This window comes from Sphaeramia orbicularis, chromosome 18, assembly GCF_902148855.1.
Source record: "Sphaeramia orbicularis chromosome 18, fSphaOr1.1, whole genome shotgun sequence".
In the NCBI taxonomy this organism is placed as follows: domain Eukaryota; kingdom Metazoa; phylum Chordata; class Actinopteri; order Kurtiformes; family Apogonidae; genus Sphaeramia; species Sphaeramia orbicularis.
Window position 1 is genome coordinate 35,240,984 of NC_043974.1, and position 15,544 is coordinate 35,256,527.

The window sequence follows — 15,544 nt, forward strand, 5'->3', positions numbered from 1 at the left end:
AATAAGGAAATGAAAGGAAAGGAAAAATAAGGAAAGGTAAGGTAAGGTAAAGGAAAAATAAGGAAAGGAAAGGAAAGGAAAGGTGAGAGAAGGTAAGGAAAAGGAAAAGGAAAGGAAAGGAATGGAAAGGAAAAATAAGGAAAGGAAAGGATAAATAAGGAAAGGAAAAATAAGGACAGGAAAGGAAAAGAAAGAAAGGAAAGGAAAGGAAAGCATCCCCACTAAAAACAGTCGGACAAACATGTATTTGTATTTTCCGTTTTGCCGCTGCGTACAGGATGTTGAAGATGACAAACTCTGACAGGATTCCCACATATGGGACAAAGGAAATGTGAGTGTGACTTGATGACTTGTCGCATACAGCATGGTGTCATTTTTCCTTCACTGGAAATCAGACTGTAAACGCAACTGTGCAAAGTGAGAGGCGTCGCCAAATGCAATGTGACTCACTGCTTCAGAGGAAAAAACACACAAAAGCCTGCTTAGGAAAACAGACTGGAATATTACACACACAGTACCTGCAGTGGACATGTTTGTGACAGATGGGACTGAAATGTCCAGTCGTGTAAAGACCCTTTAAAACAGACCTCGGAGTTACTCTGATAGACGAGAAGTTAAATTAAAACGTACAAAGGGGATCGGGTTAGAATCACAAAGGGGACATTTTATTAGACTGACCTGGAAACTGGACTGCTGATCCCAGATCTGTGACGGACGTCCCTGTACCATCTGCTTTACAGTGCTCTGGTCTTTCTTACGAGATCTGCAGTCGTGTCACGCAAAAACTGAACGTTATTGTTGCTAATGCTGCGCTCCAGGCCATTTTTTGAGCCCGTAAGTAGGGATGTAACGATTACCGGTATAACGATAAACCGCGGTAAAACTGCAGACAGTTAGTATTACTGTTTAAATTCTAATTATCATGATAACCGTGTTTGATTACTGCACTTTTAGGGGAAAAAACCCTATGTAAATATCTGCTTTAATGTCAAATATTTGAGTATAGTTTTAGTTTATTATAATTTTTAATTTTCTATACCTAATACATGGAACCAATATTCACTTTTCAAGTCTTTGAAAAGGTTTGTTAAGCGTCTTTGTGCTATTTATGCAATAAATTATGTACATTTTTTAAATAACATTAAAAATTTGTTGTGTGTTTTCTGGCCTTTTATGTTTTTATAGTAGATAAAGTAAAAAAAATAATAGACAGATGATATAAATGAAGTTGTGCTGAAAAAAAAGATGCCAAACATGGGTATAGTAAACATTTGTTTATATAGTATATAAAGGCCAAATCAAAAGGACTGAAAAACGGCCAAAATAGGCTCAGACCACTAAGGGTTAATATTTGAATGTTTCTGCCAAGAGAAAGTACATTGTGCCAATTATTTTATTTTATTAGTATTACTTTTTAAAATACATTTACATTTATGCATTTGGCAGACACTTTTTTCCAAAGCAACTTACAGGGGAAAACCAATCAAATCACTCAATCAATCAAATTTTATATATATATATGTACAGGGTGTCCCATAAGTCTCCATACATAGGAGACATAATACATTCCATACATATATGGTTCTAACATGTATTTCTTTATTTCAGATAACCCAAAGAATGCATTTGAATAAAGAACAACGAATTGAAATCATCCTGATGGCCGGTTCAGCAAGCAGTCGTATGGTTGCAAGCGCATTTAACAGAAAACATGGGACGAGTATCACACACGACACTGTGGCAAAACTTATTGTCAAGTTCAAAAAAACAGGAAGTGTTTTGGATCAATTTGTTCCCGACAAAATGGCAGTCATATAGAGCATATTATATAAATAAAAATGGTTTATGTCAAGAAACGTTTATTTTTCCTATGTATGGAGACTTACGGGACACCCTGTATATATATATATATATATATATATATATATATATATATATATATATATATATATATCACAACAAAAGTTATCTCATGTCACTTTATATACAGAGTTGGTCAAAACCAGACTCTAAGCCAATTTACAGAAACCCAACAGAATCAACAGAATACAACTTAAATTATTTCAGTGTGTGTATCAGTACTTTTTGAACATTTTGAGCACAATTTCAACAATACTGCAATAAAAATGATAACCGTGATCATTTTGGTCACAGTAACCGTGATATGAAATTTTCGTATTGTTACATCCCTACCTGTAAGTCTCGACTTCAAACCACAACTCACGACTTTGTAACGTTCCAGGCAAATCACACCAAACTGTCTGAGCGCAAGGAATTGTGGGAGCTAGATGTAAACAAACCAACATGGTGGACCATATGTTATTACAGTCAGTTCTATCGCAGTCAGTTCGTTTGTTGCTTATGATTATGCAGAAGCTGTTCGACCTTTTATGTTATTTGTATATTTGGATTCGTATTTGGTATTAATTACCTCCACCAGGACGTATTGTGATCACTTTGCTTTGTGTGTTTGTTTGTTTGTTTGTTAGAAACTTTACAGCAAAACTATTCCAACCATCTTTACCAAACTTTACCCACAGATAGGCCTAGGCCCTGGGACAAAACCATTAAATTTTGGGCCAAATAGGCCAAAGTTCAAGGTCACAGCAAGGTCACAAAATCTCAAATTTTCTTATCTCTCATCATTGAGCAGTTTTCGAAAATTCATTAAAATTTCAAAACGACTCCGATTAGCCTCCAATTTGATCCACCCGTTGCTTATAACAATATCTTGTATCTGGCACAAAATCGTCCACATCCACTGTGGAATGTCGACTCTGTGGACATTTCAATTTAACACTGAAAATCCCGTTTACCACACATTTTGCATTATAACTCAACAAATATTGATTGGAATTGAATATAATTTGACATACACATGACTGGTGCCGAGCTTCAACTTTTTCTGCTGTATGGAACAACCTGGAAACTGTTGAATTTGAAAAGAAATAGTCCATCCACACATGCACACCGTTCGGGGTGCTTGGTTTGGGGATTTGCGTTCTCTGAACACTTGTTTATTCTTGCACTCATTGGACTGAAAACTAGCTAACGCTACAGTAGCTTTTGATTATGCAGAACATTTGGAGATAAATAACGTCAGAGCAATACCTTGTTTTAATAAACAATCTGCATAAACACCACATCCATGGGGGGGCGCCATTGCTATGTGATGTCAGAACTCGGAACGGGGAGTACATCGATCTCGTCCGAGTTCACAGGTGGGAAGTCACAGGTTTGACTGCCATTCCAGTGCATTTTCACTGGTAGAAGGTTGGAAAAACACGAGTTACGGGTTGCGTGGAACGCAGCACACTTTAGTATGTACTTGTAACTATTCCAGTCTGCTCATCATGTTGATAGAGTGAAATTCAACACTGATTTTTATATAACGTGCATTCCAGTTCTACGATTTCATCTTTGTTTTGTATTGTGCAAGTCCAACCGTGACACTAGTACCTTCTGCTTCTGACATTTTTGTCAAGAGAACCAGCCTTTTTCAGAAACGCTCACCTAACGATAGTAGCCTCGACAAGATAAGTGTCCGGCGTGCATTGTGAAACCGCACGCCACAGAAATAATGGAGGCATCACTTCAAGCTCTGTCTGCATTTGAGCTATTTTCATGTCAACATCGGTCTCCCGTTCTTTATTTTTATGTGAAAATAAGACAGTGGCAGAGTTAAGCCTTCAACCAGACTCATGCACTACTCCCAGAATAAAAAAAAAAAAAAAAAATCAGCCAGCGCATGAAAACCGAAGCTTGCTCTCGAAAACTGTCTGCCTTTGAAGGATCTTTATTCTCCGGTTCCCCAGCTGCCAGATATGTGTGTAATGGCTTAGACGTACAATGGGCGCACCGTGGGTATTTGTCCACCGAGATCCAGGCCCAGTAAATGAAAAGAGGGGCACACATACGCAGGAAGCGCCTAATTAATTGACAAGCCGATATTTCTGCATTTATAATCATCAAACAGACTTCATTTTGTTCCCCCACCACCATCCTCGCCAACCCGGCTTCCCAGGCGACTTACTTAGGAGACTTATCTTATAAATACAGCCCTAATCAAAATAAATGACTAAAACCTCTCAGGGAGTTGAAGGCTATACACATTTACATCAGAGGAACTGATGCAATTTAAATAGCCGCCTGTGTACCGACTAAAGGTCCAAATCACAGAGAATCCCAACTTATGTAATACTTTCCTTGCTTTTTTTTTTTTTTTTTTTCTTTTTTTTTTTTGCGTGTTGTTGCTCAGTTTGGCAGACCTACATTCATGACAGCCAAGTAAAAAGAGATCCAGCCTTATTCTATTTGTGTGTTATGTTCAATTCCCTGGGCGCGATGTTCATTCTGTTACATTCTACGCGAGATCTGTTTAATTTTAATGCGTCGCATACTTTTCGCCTGTTAGAACATGTGTGTGTTCTCTATATTACGACGCTTCTGTGTGGTATACGTAATTTCCAAGAGACGTTTAACACTCCACATTCTTTTTCTTACTTTTTTTTCTCTCTCTCTCTGGATATTTCTTGAAGCGGTGACTGATTTTTAACATCCAGCAGTAGTTTCCAACCTTTTTTGGCTCGTGACCCCATTTTAACATCACAAATTTCTGGTGACCCCACATTTTAAATTTTTTTTTTTTTGCTAAAATGAATTTGTTTTTGATCATGTAACAGTTTGCTATACTATGTTGCAAATAAACGTTAATTTTAGAAGACATTTAGTCTATATAATGTATATTATTGTGGACGGAGGCAGAAAAGCCAGGTGTAGATTACTGCACAAAGTGAGCATTTTATTTTCATTGGTCAGGATATGTACAGTCAGTCCAGCTTGGATTTCCAAGGCCGACAATAGAGGGTATGCATGTGACGTCACCGCTAGCAGAAGTCACCACGGTTCTGTCCACTGAGTGGCAGAAAGAAGGAGATGAGTAGCAGCTTTGGCTTGAATACTGCGAAAACTTTAGAACAATCTAAAAAATGGGGCAGAGCTGTTGTGTCATTGATCGCACAAATAGGTTTAAAAAGCACTCGGAGCTATCGTTTTAGCGGCGACCTAAAGCCAAAGACAGAAGAAGCAGATGGATCGCCGCAATTCGTAGAAATAACTGGAATCCAAGCAACGAAACCTGGATTCGTGTCAGGTAATGTTAATTTATGTTGTATTACTGTGTAAAATCATACCTTAAATTACATATCGTGTTGGCTAACATTACTTCTTAGTAAAGCTCTTAATGTTAGCATCTGTCATTTCGTTCTATGTTTCATAACTGAAACGTTTTTGTCTTCAGTTGTGTGATTCTGAACCTTGTGCTCTACATGATTTGTAAACTAGCTTAAACTGAGGCTAACCTAGTTTTCCAAACAAGGCGGTACTCTAGCACAAAGCTGTTGTAGCTGTGTTGGATCAGGTATTTGATGTTAACTCTACTTAAATATCCACAGTACCAGTAGATCATTGTATTCCAGAGTGGGCTGGCCTGCCCTGTCCACTAGGAGGCTAGGGCACTGGTATACCTACATTTATAAGGCCATACTTGGACTACTGCCGTCCTATATCTGTGGTTTGATTACGAGAAGAAGTGTTGATTCTTACTGTCTGCGATCGAACGAGCATTTGTTCCTCTCTGTGCCATTGGCCCGTACAGAGCTGGGAAAAAGGGCATTTGTGTACTCTACTCCGTCCACATGGAATACGTTGCTAAAAGACTGGAAACTCTCTGAATTGATCTCCCTGAATGCTTTTAAATCCAAACTCAAAGTGCTGGAGAAAAACTCAATGACTTACACGTGTTATTCATAGGTTGAATTGTCCTGTAAATTATTGTTTGTTGTAACTGTATGGGGTAATTGTATGTTGTAACTATATGATGTGTTTCATGCTGCCTCTTGGCCAGGACTCCCTTGAAAAAGAGGTTCTTAATCTCAATGGGATCCTTTTCCTGGTTAAATAAAGGTTAAATAAAATAAAAATAAAACTAGAAAAGCACTCAGAGCGCAGACCTCCACCAAGGCAGATCAGTGCCCCCCCCCAATCACCACCAAAATTTAATCATTTGTTCCTTGTGCTAGTATCAATATTTCCTGAAATTTTCATCCAAATCTGTCCATAAATTTTTGAAAGATCCGGATCAGTCTTTGCCATTTGATAGAACACCCCATTGTAAATCCCTGAGTCAAATTGCATGAGATTTGCACAATTCCCCCATATTGTGATTTCCACCATAAATATTAGTCCCATATTTATTTTACCTATATTTTAAGACTCCTTGACCATGAAAACATACCATTAGCAACTGGATTCATAATTATATCCTTATTAGTTCAGTAGTTATTCACGAAAATCACATTTCTCGTAATGGCGGTTTTCTTCTGGATCTAGCTCCTTAAGTATTAAAGCTACATGAAATCCGGTGGCATACTCCCGATGCGGAACTGACTGAGCTACATGATGGCGCTTGTCAGAAATTTCTACCTTTAATATTAAAGGCACAGTAGGCCAAAAAGTAAGGGCACCCCCATTTTTTATATAAATTGAGATAAAATCCGCCTTCTGGATCAGATCCGGATCAGCCTTTGAAATGTGATAGAGGACCCCATTGTCAATTCACGAGTTAAATTTCATGATTTTTGGTCAATAATTAAGCGAGATATTGGGAAATGAAAATTTTGGCCCCATTTACCACAATGTTAACGAAAATTTCAAAGTGATCCAGAATCCAGGATTTCTTCCGGATCACACCCAAAAGTTAATCATTTCTTCCTTATCCCATTTCCAACAAACCCTGAAAATTTCATCAAAATCTGTCCATAACTTTTTGAGTTATGTTGCACACTAACGGACAGACAAAAACAAACCCTGGCAAAAACATAACCTCTTTGGCAGAGGTAAAAAAGATCATCCACTCACTTGGGTCAATACTAAGGGTTCAACTCCAGTAAATCAGTAGTGAACTGTGAGCACTACTGCTGGGCCTTTACCTTGGCAATCACCGCCAAGAAAATACATCTGCACTGACAGAAAACCTCCAAAACAATAGTATGTTGTCTTAAAGCACTCACCAGCTGTAATCCTCTAATTAACCATAACGAGGATGTCAACAACTCTTTGGCTTTTGTATACTTTCAGCCTTTGCATTGGGGATTTTCCCGGCGTTGAAATCAGGTTCATATAAATGTTAGGATACGTGATTTCCGGTCACATATCAATGTTCGTAGACCACTTGTTGTTTGGTAGCTTGTATGGATCCATGTCCAGTCCAGTTGTCTTTAATTTCATGTTATATTTCACATTTTTCCCGATCTCGCTGTAGTTACTGCTATGCTCCGCCATGTTGAGCCGGTTTGTTTTTGCCACTCAGTCTGACTTCGAGGGGCGTGGCCCAGGGGGGAAGTGACGTATGTGCATTCCCTCTATTAATACTGAACAAACAAGAACTCAAACTATGAATTATGAAAAGAGCTGCAGCATCTGAAACTGACCACAATGAACATTTGACAGATAAACAGAACCACAGTGCTTCAGTTTCACACTCACAGTTTGTCTGCTATGGATTGTGATGAGGGCTGAAAGATATATCATTATCGTATCTATATCTAGATATGAACATTCAAGATATTACATTTTCTGCAGTAAAATGTTTGATTTGTAATTTATTTATTCGTACTTTATGTTAATGTTGATGACTGGCAGTGAGTTCTTATACATAAAACTGCACTTTCCACATTCTTTTGTATTATGATGTTAGTATTTTTCTGAAAAATGCTTGGTTTTCACCGAACCCGTAGTCATATCGTATCGTATCAATATCGAGATATCTGGCATGAATATCGAGATATGAAATTTTGTCCATATCGTTCAGCCGAAATTGTGATTGTCTCTATCAACTCACCATATATTTTCTATTAGTAAGTTTTTATTTTTGTCAATTACTAGAAATTTCAGGCAACCCCACATGGGGTCCCGACCCCAAGGTTGAAAAACACTGTTTTCCAGGCTCCGTTGTACTCGGTCGTTGATGTCTGGCGCTGGCGAAAACGCATTGATGGATGGATTGTCAAGTTCCACCTCAGTCCGAGGCTTGATGGATCTGCCGGTGCCACGAAAACCTCAATATGATAGATTGCAGAGAGGGTGAAGACACACTTTTCAGCATATTAAAGTCAGGCGGCGCCAAGGTTATAATAGTTTTGGATTTTTAATTACAGTTTAGTTTTATTTAGTTTTGACTTTTTTTCTAATTCAGTTAGTTTTAATTAGTTTTTAGAGCAGGTTTGCTAGTTTTTATTAGTTGTTGTTTTTTCTGAATGCTTAGTTACCTCCGCCAAGGAGGTTATGTTTTTGTCAGGGTTTGTTTGTTTGTTTGTTTGTCTGTCCGTTAGTGTGCAACATAACTCAAAAAGTTATGGACAGATTTGGATGAAATTTTCAGGGTTTGTTGGAAATGGGATAAGGAAGAAATGATTAAATTTTGGTGGTGGTCGGGGGTGGGGGGGCCCACGGGGGGGCCCATTTCCAACAAACCCTGAAAATTTCATCAAAATCTGTACATAACTTTTTGAGTTATGTTGCACACTAACGGACAGACAAACAGACAGACAAACAAACAAACAAACCCTGGCAAAAACATAACCTCCTTGGCATGGGGGGGGCCCACGGGGGGGGGGGCACTGATCAGCCTTGGCGGAGGTCTGCGCTCTCTGAGTGCTTCTACTTTTAGTTTAGTTTAGTTTAGTTTTAGTATTGGTTTTAGTTTTTTCATATATTTTATCTTCCTCGCCATCCTATTCAAAGAAATTAGTGAGGTTACCCTGGACACTTTATTCAGGGGTGGGGTTAGGGCAGCTCTGACTGAGCACAGACACAAACATATGTACAGTATGATGTATAAATTCCCTATAGCAGGTTGGAGGGGGTAATGTAGGTGGGGGTGCGATCCATACACAATGTCACTTATGTGCAAACGAAACTGAAACTTTCCATACTTTCACCGTTGGCCTCCCTACTTCTATACCGCTGATCTTAGATGAAATTTTCACATATTCTAGCCTATATCAATATTGACAAAGACGAAAACGGAGGGAATTTTATCCATAATTTTTATCCGTTTTTGTAAGTTTTGTAAGCTCATAATACAGTTGCAGTTAGTTATCTTTTTTTTTTTCTTTTAATTCTAGTTTTTATTTATTTCAGTTAATGAAAATGTTTTTTCAATTTCAGTTTTCATCATTTCGTTTGTTTTCCTCAATGATATAACCTTGCTACAGTCGTGGAAAAAATTAGGGTTAGGGATATTCCACCAAATATTGATGTCAGAACTTTTCCAAAGTTAAAACATTAGCATTGTGTTGTTTAGAAATGAATATGAAGTGGTTTTCTTTGCAATATTTGAGGTCTGAAAACACTGCATCTTTTTGTTATTTTGACCATGTGTCGTGTTCTGCAAATACAGCCGCAGAAAAAATTACTAGACCACCCTTGTTTTTTTCAATTTCTTGTTCATTTTAATGCCTGGGACAACTAAAGGTACATTTGTTTGGACAAATATAATGACAACAACAACAAAAATAGCTCATAGTAGGTTAATTTCAGAGCTGATATCTATCCATTATCTGTGGTTTTATTGATAATAACCAAAATCACTTCAGTTCTTGTTTTTTCTTTTAATTCTAGTTTTTATTTATTTCAGTTAACGAAAATGTTTTTTCAATTTTAGTTTTCGTCATTTCATTCGTTTTCATTAAAGATAATAACCTTGGGCGGCACTCTGTTAATTTTAAGACGAGCTGCTGTTGGAACTTTCAGGTTTGTTTTTAGTCCGCGGGGCTCCGGTATTCGACGTAAGATCACTGCAGAGGCACATTTTAACGGTACAAGTGGCGGCAGGACGATGTTTTCCGAGTGCCCAGAGTCTCCTCCGCCTCATGACACCACTGCTAATGCAAACCGAACTACATGGTGACATTTGTTGAAGCCTCGGTGGAGTTTAACTTTTGGACAGGAGTGCAGAGTGGAAGGGCGATGCCGTGCCTGCCAAATCTTCTGCAGAGCTTCACTCTTGAAATATCAACGAGTTCTCATACTTAAAACATTATCAGGTCGTTTATCTGTGCCTTCCAGACTTCTAATCTGCCACCTAGCTGAACAATATCAATATGTATTGCTTTAAAAGTAGTCCTGGTGCAATATTTATTGATATGTCTGGCCACTCTGCCACAAAACAGCCTAAAACAAGAAAAGCACTTGGAGAGTGCAGACCTCCGCCAAGACAGACCTGCCCCCCGTGCGTGTTTGTTTGTTTGTTTGTTTGTTTGTTAGCAAGATAACTCAAAAAGTTATGGATGGATTTTCATGAAATTTTAAGGAAATGTTGATACTGGCACAAGGAAGAAATGATTGAATTTTAGTGGTGATCGGGGGTCATCGAACCTGGAGCTTCAGCGTGCCCTGGGGCGGTTTGCAGCCAAGTGTGAAGTGAGTGGGATGAGGATCAGCACCTCCAAATCCGAGGCCATAGTTCTCGACCGGAAAAAGGTGGTTTGCCCTCTCCGGGTCGGCGGAGAGTCTTTGCCCCAAGTGGAGGAGTTTAAGTATCTTGGGGTCTTGTTCACGAGTGAGGGAAGGATGGAGCATGAGATTGACAGACGGATCGGTGCAGCGTCTGCAGTTATGCGGTCGCTGTACCGGTCGGTTGTGGTAAAGAAGGAGCTGAGCCGAGAGGCGAAGCTCTCGATTTACCGGTCAATCTACGTTCCTACCCTCACCTATGGTCATGAGCTTTGGGTCATGACCGAAAGGACAAGATCCCAGATACAAGCGATCGAAATGAGCTTCCTCCGCAGGGTGGCTGGGTGCACCCTTAGGGATAGGGTGAGGAGCTCAGTCACCAGGGAGGAGCTCGGAGTAGAGCCGCTGCTCCTCCACATCCAGAGGGGCCAGCTGAGGGGGCTCGGGCATCTGTTTCGGATGCCTCCTGGACGCCTCCCTGGGGAGGTGTTCCGGGCATGTCCCACCGGGAGGAGACCTCAGGGAAGACTCAGGACACGCTGGAGAGACTATGTCTCTGGGCTGACCTGGGAACGCCTCGGGGTCCACCCGGAAGAGCTGGAGGAGGAGTGTGGGGAGAGGGAAGTCTGGGCATCCCTGGTTAGACTGTTACCCCCGCGACCCGGCCCCAGAGGAAGCGGAAGATAATGGATGGATGGATGGATGGATGGTGATCGGGGTTTGGGGGGCACACGGGGGGCACTGATCGGCCCTGGCGGAGGTCTGCGCTGTCTTTTCTAGAAAAGCACTTGGATTACACCAGATTTCTGGTGTAATTCAATTCTTCAAGGAAATAATCATTTAAAAAAAAACAAGAAACAAACAAAAAAATTGCCTTTTTAACAGTATCATGATATATCGGGATATATCGTATCCTAGTATTGTGATTTGTATTGTATCACCAGATTCTTGCCAATACACAGCCCTAGTTTGTAGTGTTGACACTGGCTGTATGTGATGACTCAATAAAGAATTACATCATCATCATCATTATCAAGAATCGATAAGAGAATCGATAAGGAATCAGAATCCTTAAATTCCTGTCAGTTCCCATCCCTAGCCATGTGGTTGAAGTTGTTTGAAAATGTGACTTTGGCAGCTTCTTAAGAGCAGATCCAGCCTTTGCAGGAAGCGTGTGTTGGTGTATCTGTGAATGTGTGTGTCTGGGAGGCGGACGGCGTGTTCACTCTGTTAGAGGTAAAATAATGACAGGCGACAACAGATGACTGGTAACGCTGTGACGAGGACAGCTCCATACTTCTGGCCTCAGGCTGGGCAGCTGTGAGGAACTTCTTGTGTCTTATCCCCTCTTCCCCCTGGTTTCCACCCTCTTCCACCCACTCCTCCACCCCCCCCTCTACGCCACTGTTCAAACAGAGGACAAAGACACCCTGAGTGGTTTTCCTTTTCCGATCCCTCCACATGGCTGCTGGCGCTTTCCTCTTCTGTATCTCAAACTCGCAGTGAGACGACTGATGGAATGAGTCATGGTGGTTGTAACAAGTGAATCTTTTGATTAATTTTAATGGCACTTCCGAACAAAATCCTGCTCCGTGAGGACATTTTCCTGTCTATTATTACATGTTATCACATCTTATTTTTGCACAAGTTGGGTATGTGTGATACTCAAAAAGATTACAACAGCGACTGCAGTCGTGTGTTTTACACCTTTTAAATGTATGAGTCATAAGTCTGCTGGAAAACCATGTTTAGTCTGCGAACGGCGCTGATACACTCAAATGGCAACTTGGAATGAGTCTGCCGTTCGCTGAAGTCTGACAGCGTCATGAGAATCACCGTGAAATGTGGCTGGTTTAAGACTGTGAGAAACACTGCAGTTAGCTGTGGTCTCATAAAACCGATTATAAGAAAATATACTTATGAGCAACTCTGACACAATTATGAACCTCCATCGATCCAGGCGCTGTTTTCTATTAAATACATTACGTCGCCTTCCTAATAAAACCTGCTATGTGACTTTTGGCAAATCTTACAGGAGAAACAAAAAACTGTTGATATAACAGGAAACTGTGAAATATGACAAAAAAATATCTGTTCCTTTAATGTTGGTACTTATGATGGAATGTAAACAACTTTTACAGGAGACTGAAAGTTGAAGCTATAATAGGGGAGATAGCAGGTTTTTATTCCCAAACAAAAATGTCACTTAGCAGGTTTTATCAGGAAGCCGACGATTAGCTTCTATTAAACACTTGAGTCAATATTTTTACTTTATTTATTTATTTTACCTTTATTTAACCGAGTAAGTTAGCTGAAAACTGATTCTCATTTTCAATAATAGAGACGAACAACCAATCACTCTCACATTCACACCTGTGGGCAATTAGACTAACCTACTCTGGATGGTGGGAGGAAGCTGGAGAGAACTCATGCAAACACGGGGGAGAACATGCAAACTCCACAGAGATGGTGGTGTTGGAATCGAACTCAAGACCTTCTTGGTGTGAGGCAACAGTGCTAACCACTACTGCGTGCCACCCAGACATGCTATAGCAGTGGTTCCCAACCTTTTTTGGCTTGTGACACCATTTTAACATCACAAATTTCTTTCTTTTTTTTTTTTTTTTTCTGCCTTGTCTTGTCCAGCATCACAACAGTAGAATGGCAGTCTGGCTCCTTTTGGTGCTGAACAAATTTGCTTTGCTAAGGGAAACTTTATAAAGTACAGGGTGGGGAAGCAAAATGTACAATGAACATTTAGTTGTTTTTTCTCAGCAGGCACTACGTCAATTGTTTTGAAACCAAACATATATTGATGTCATAATCATACCTAACACTATTATCCATACCTTTTCAGAAACTTTGCCCATATGAGTAATCAGGAAAGCAAACGTCAAAGAGTGTGTGATTTGCTGAATGCACTCGTCACACCAAAGGAGATTTCAAAAATAGTTGGAGTGTCCATAAAGACTGTTTATAATGGAAAGAAGAGAATGACTATGAGCAAAACTATTACGAGAAAGTCTGGAAGATACTATTAAAGAAGAATGGGAGAAGTTGTCACCCGAATATTTGAGGAACACTTGCGCAAGTTTCAGGAAGTGTGTGAAGGCAGTTATTGAGAAAGAAGGAGGACACATAGAATAAAAACATTTTCTATTATGGAAATTTTCTTGTGGCAAATAAATTCTCATGACTTTCAATAAACTAGTTGGTCATACACTGTCTTTCAATCCCTGCCTCAAAATATTGTAAATTTTGCTTCCCCACCCTGTATATGAAGCTTCCCTTGATATAACATCCCAAATTCCTGGCAACCCCAGGACAGAGACATTTTTTAGCTAAAATTAATTTGTTTTTGTAATAGTTTGCTATACTATGTAGCAAATAAACGTTAATTTTAGATGACATTTAGTCTATATAATGTATATTATTATGGACAGAGGCAGAAAAGCCAGATGTAGATTACTGCACAAAGGGAGAATTTTATTTTCCTTGGTCAGGATATGTACAGTCAGTCCAGTTTGGATTTACAAGGCTGACAATTAATACTGAACAAACAAGAACTCAAACTATGAATTATGAAAGAGCTGCAGCATCTGAAACCGACCACAATGAACATTTGACAGATAAACAGAACCACAGTGCTTCAGTTTCAGACTCACAGTTTGTCATGTCTTTTATATATTGTGATTGTCTCTGTTAACTTACCATATATTTTTTTTATTGTAAGTTTTTCTTCATTTTTTATCAATTACTAGAAATTTCAGGCAACCCCCATTTGAACTCCACACGACCACACGTGGGGTCCCGACCCCAAGGTTGAAAAACACTGTGCTGTAAAATAAAATAAATGCTAACATTAGCTAAAACAGCTAAATTATGATAGAACGGGAAGTGAAACTGTGTAGTTTTCATATTGGTAAACAGTCTTAATGGTCTAACATTTTAACCACAGCTACAGAACAGTTTTGTTGTTAGATTATATGTTTTATTCAATAAACAGCAGCTCCAAAAGTCCGAAAGAGTAAGTGAACTAGCGACCAATCAAAGACCACGCAGCAGAGATAAACACATTTTCTTATAACGATGAATCATTTTGGACCAAGAGTACAGTTACTAGAAGGTCCGAATAAAGCAGTACTTCAGTGTCTAGGAAAATGAGCATGTAATTAACGTTGCATTTGTGTGTTTGTATTTAAGTGAGAGCAAAAATCAGACATACTAAGGTACAGGTGTCAAACATGTGGCCCGGGGGCCAAATCCAGCCCCCCATAGGCTCCAATCCAGCCCACGGGATGAATTTATGAAATGCAATAATTACACTGAAGATATTAACAATCAAGGATGTTCAATCTGAAGTGGGTCAGACCAGTAAAATACTATCATAATAACCTATAAACAATGAAAAAAAGCTAATTTTTTCTCTATTTTTTAGTGTCAAAAAAGTAAAGTTACAAAAAATGTTTACATTTACAGACTGGCTTTTCTCAAAAAATAGGAACAACCTGAACTGTCTTAAGAGAAGTATGTAGTATTTTAACAATATTCAGCCTATTATCAAATGTTTGGTGTATTTGTAGATCCACTGAGATCTGTAAGTTGTGATGCACATGTATAAATGATCAACTGAGGTGTAATGTTGTCAAAATTACACTTATTTTTCTTAAGAATTTTCAGGTTGTTCATATTTGTTCATGTTACGTTCAAGCACGGTTTGTAGATGTAAACATTTTAATTATGGAATTTGACTTTTTTTCACTCAAAAACATAGAGAAAACTTTGGAGTTGATATTATTTCTAAGTTCTTATCCTATTATTCACTTTTTTTTTTGCTAAATTATACTGTTTTAGTGTAAATACATGAAAATATTTGCATTTACAAACAGAAAAATTTGGAGTTATTATTTATATGTTATTATGATAGTATTTTACTGGTCCGGCCCACTTTACATCATATTAGGCTGTACGTGGCCCCCGAACTAAAATGAGTTTGACACCCCTGTACTAAGGTATAATGTCTGGTTTG

General features: G+C 39.0%; 1 protein-coding gene across 2 annotated transcripts in view; it reads right to left on the reverse strand.

Annotated features, from left to right (window-relative positions):
- Nucleotides 1-15,544, reverse strand: part of LOC115438835 (glucosidase 2 subunit beta-like) — a 479,883-nt gene that overhangs the window by 277,389 nt on the left and 186,950 nt on the right. The window lies entirely within an intron of this gene.